The sequence below is a fragment of the Lipotes vexillifer genome, unplaced genomic scaffold (genome assembly GCF_000442215.2).
Source record: "Lipotes vexillifer unplaced genomic scaffold, Lipotes_vexillifer_v1.1 scaffold36, whole genome shotgun sequence".
Lineage (NCBI taxonomy): Eukaryota > Metazoa > Chordata > Mammalia > Artiodactyla > Lipotidae > Lipotes > Lipotes vexillifer.
In genome coordinates, this window is record NW_006792448.1 from 4,925,200 (window position 1) to 4,929,956 (window position 4,757).

Sequence of the window (4,757 nt, forward strand, 5' to 3'; positions counted from 1 at the left end):
GGGGGGGAGGGAGGGGTGACGGCTGAGAGGGAGCGGGCGGCCAATCGCGGTGGCCCGTGGCCGGGCGCGGGAAGGGGGTCAGCCCCGCGGGGCGCGTGGAGCCCCGCGCGGGTCCCTGGTCGCCCGCAGGCCGGAACGCGCGCGCGTGGAGCGCCCAGCACACAGACACGGGCGGCGTGCACACGGAACGTGCACACACCGAGAGCGACGTGCACCCGGACATGTGAAGGTGCCTTCGTGCGTCAGGAGAGACAGGCTCGAGCGCTCCAAGTGCACACGACCCGGAGGTCCTTGCACAGCGCTCCCGGGTCACTCAGGGACGTGCGCATGGAGGCTGGCCCACGTGCAGAGACCGACTGCGGGCACAAGTGGAGCTGGAAAGAGAGCAAGCGCGGCACACGGGACCCAGGCACTGCCACACAGACCTGCACACACCGAAAGCCTTGTTAACCAAACACGTGCCAAGAACGCATTCCCAAAGACACACAGAGAGGACACACAATGCAGATATGTACACTCCCAGGCTCCTTGCCTTCGCACCGCTTTGTTGCTTCTGCAGGGCACAAAGCTCACAACATTTATTTGCCAAATTGAAAACCGCTCGTACACTGAGGTGTGTGCACACGTTCTATAGAGGCACGCTCACCCAGAAAACCATTCGACCACCATTCTCCCCACTCGAACACAGGCACAACCAGCCATGTGCACAGACACGCCCACTTCCACAGCCCACAGGCACATATATGACATCAGGGCTAGGAGGCTCCTCAGATTCACACGTGGAGGCACAGCCACAGTGTCTCGCGAGGCCTGTGACTGGCCTGCCAGGTACAAGCAAGACAGAAGCAAAGAGCCTTCACCCCACAGCCCAGTTGTCAGGTGGACTGCTAAGACCCAGTTCCTACACACTTAGCCCACCTGCTGTGAAAATCCCAGCACAACCCTCAGACCAGGCTCACAGTCCTCAGCAAGACCGGAGTCTGCTTGGCATCCACATGCAGAAAGACAGAGGACATTTCCTACACGGAGACTTGTCTTCAGTGGCTCCTTTATTTAATGAGTCTGAGAAAACTAGATGGTAAAATTGCAGTATGTGGAGCTGGAAAAAACCTAATCAACCAAACCCGCCTCCGTTTTTGAGATAAGGAAAAGGAGGCCCATTCAGTGAAGACACCTTGTGTTGTGTTTGAGGCCCCAACGCTTGCAGCCCAGAGGGGCCTCAGAAATGGAAGACATGGGTATCAGCATAGGGTGCTGGGAAAGGGGACAGCTAGGAGAAGCACCTAGCTGAGTAGGTGGCAGGTAGGGAGGGCAGTAGGAGTTGTGACTCCGGAAAAGTGACTTTTAAGTGCAACTCGAAGAATGGGAGAAGTGAGGTCGGGGGGAGAAGAAGACAGCGAAGGGGACCCCGCAGATTGGCTCTGCCAAGACACCTACCACGTTCCAGTGAGCACAGCAGGGCAGGAGCCCAGTGCGCGCACATCCCTCAGAGAGCTCAAGCATGAAGGCAACTGGAGGAACACACCAACAGTTCCAGGCCCCTCTTTTGACAATCCTGTCAACCCACTCCTGCCCAGCTCTTTCCTTTCTTCATTATCTATCGAATAAACATAATGCCACCACTAATGAAAAACATTTTAAATGAAAAGAACTTAAGAAACACCTGACTACTAGAGTTTTTTCCTGTTCTGTTTCAGGCTTTGCCAGTATCTGCTTATATATGGGTTTTGTCATCATAATCTGCATATTTTTTACCCTGCTTTTTAAACTTAACGTTTTATCAGAAACATTTTCCCATCCTTCTACATAATTACCTTCCTAATTTTCATTTTAAATGTTTTCATAGGCCTTCCCTGGTGGCGCAGTGGCTGAGAGTCCGCCTGCCGATGCAGGGCACACGGGTTCGTGCCCCGGTCCAGGAAGATCCCACATGCCGCGGAGCGGCTGGGCCCGTGAGCCATGGCCGCTGAGCCTGCGCGTCCGGAGCCTGTGCTCCGCAACGGGAGAGGCCACGACAGTGAGACGCCCGTGTACCGCAAAAAAAAAAAAAAAAAAAAAAATGTTTTCATAGTATTCCAACAAGTGAATGTACTGTGAAATTACTTAATCATACTCTGTTCTTGGGCACTTAATTTGCTCCCAGTTTTCCATTACTGCAAATCATACAATGAACTTTCTCATGCCTCTAGCTTGTTGCTTTTGTTGAACTATCACTTCAAATAAACCTCTAGGATTGGCTGGCATTCTTAAATAGACAAGTATGGAAAACTTTATGTCGCCTGCCACACATTTTAAAAGCTTTATAAAACTCATTGTCAATGCCACCAGCAATATATAGTGTGCCAATTCCTCTGCAACCTGGCTAGCTTTGGGTGGGCATTCTTTTTTTATCAACATTTATTTAATTAATTATTTTTTAAATTTTATTTATTTTTGGCTGCGTCGGGTCTTAGTTGTGACATGTGGGATCTTCATTGTAACACGCAGGATCTTTCCTTGCGGAGCGCAGTCTTCTCTGTCTCTCTAGTTGTGGAGTGCGGGTTTTCTCTCTCTAGTTGACGCGCGTGGGCTTAGTTGCCCCGTGGCATGTGGGATCTTAGTTCCCTGACCAGGGATCGAACCCGTGTCCCCCGCATTGGAAGGCTGATTCTCTACCACTGGACCGCCAGGGAAGTCCCTGGGTAGACATTTTTTTTTTAATTTATTTTATTTATTTTTTATACAGCAGGTCCTTATTAGTTATCTATTTTATACATATTAGTGTATTTCTGTCAACCCCCATCTCCCTGGGTGGGCATTCTTTATCTTACTTTATACCAGAGTAGCTCACAAAGGCTATGACTGCCCAATCTGACCTTGACAGCAGAGTAGTTTGGGTACACACTCCAAAATCAGATTGCCTGGCTTCACATTCTGGCTCTGCCACTTACTAGCTTGGATAAGTTATTTAACTTCTCCAGGTCTTAGTTTCAATAGCTGTAAAATGAGCATGATTATAGCAACCTTCCTCATAGGACTGACGTGAGGACCAAGTACGTTAATACTTGTAGCGAACATAGAATGGTGCCTAGCTCTCAGCCCTAGTTCTTTCCCCTTTACTTGTCCATCTCTCCTTGCCCACTACCTCTTGCCCTCCTGTTGTTATTTATGAGTGCCTAGTTAATGTGTTCAGTGGACATTGTATCATAACATGGAACATCCATCAGACGAAAGCAATCATCAAGGAACAGACCATCACTATAACTAGGGAAATCCACCTACTAACCATACCCTTCATACCTGCATATTCACACATCAGAGAAACATAACAGGCAGATGCCGACATTCACCAATATACCAACATTCCCTCACAGGCCTACGCCTCCTGCTAAGAAGGAATCACTGTGCATCAGGAAGACTAGCTTCATTTGTATGAAACCTACCGTCTCTCAGCCTCAATGCACCCATCTGTCTAATATGGGTAATAATAACCTACGTTAAAGGTTTATTGTGAGGATCAAATGAGAATATAGGTATGGATTCTGTAAATAATACAGAGAATTCTAGAAGCATAGTAGTGTAGACACTACATAAAGTAGTGTCTCCAAGAATGAAACTTGATTATTGTCTTGCCCATCTCCTTGTTACACAGATGAGGAAACTGAGGCTCAGAAATGGGCTTATGAACAAGGTCAGAACAATACAAGGCTCAGTTACAACCAGAATCCATTTTTCCCAGCATACAGCCTAGTACTACTGTCCTACTTCCCATTTTCTTCCCATTATGCTGGGATGACTGTTTTCACTCCCCCTTCCATTACATAAAGTCCACAGAAGTACAATAAAGCAGGTTCCTAAGAATAGAAAGATTTATAGAAATATTTCATTCACCGTGGTTTTTTCTTTCTATGTTCTTCCCACCCACTGCCAAAATCAATACCTAGAGCATGTTTGCAGGCTTAGCATGTAGGACTCAAGAAGAAACATTAAAAATGAAAGGTGAAGGTCAGTCTATAATTCCTGATCCAAAATGGAGACACTTGACTCTATAAACTAGAAATAGCACTGTCACTTTGAACCTTGACCCACACTTTGATTCCTCACTCTCTTGTTTCCACTCTGGCCACCTGCAGAAAGGGTTCTATAGAGCATCATGTTTCTGGAGCCCAGAAGCATCTGTTTCAATAACTACTCCTTTGAAGCCCAATATCAGATCTGGGTTATGACCACCACTGCCGTTTAGTCAACAAATGAAAACAAATCCACCTCTTCAGTCACGTAGACATGAAAAATTTTCCAAGACTGATGACCAGATTCCTGCTCTGCTCCAGGTTGTGTTGGCAACAGGTAGACACAGCTTTCAAAATCTGTGCACAACAGCAGTGCCTCAACCAATGCACCCCCATGATTGGTGTCACAACAGCTCCTGTGCTGAGCAAGGCAGGAGGTCTAGCTAGATGCAGCCTGCTGGGGACAGAGGCATGGCCCCAGGCACTGACGATCACTTGGGGGGATCTGGGCATAAACACAAGAAAAGAAAGGGATCCAAGAGGGGCTTAACCAGGCATGACGGTGAGTCAGATGGAAGTCAGGGTGGGCTTGAGTACTCAAGGAATCCTTCAGGATAGAGCAGGGAAGGAGAGGACCCTAAAGGCTGGGTCCATTTCCAACAGGCTGAGAAAACTGGGGAGGCACTGAGTCCAGGAGGCAAAACAGGAACAAAAGCCAGAAGTAAATTCAGAAGAAGGAGCTGGAGGTGGGGGAAGGGGAGGGAAAGA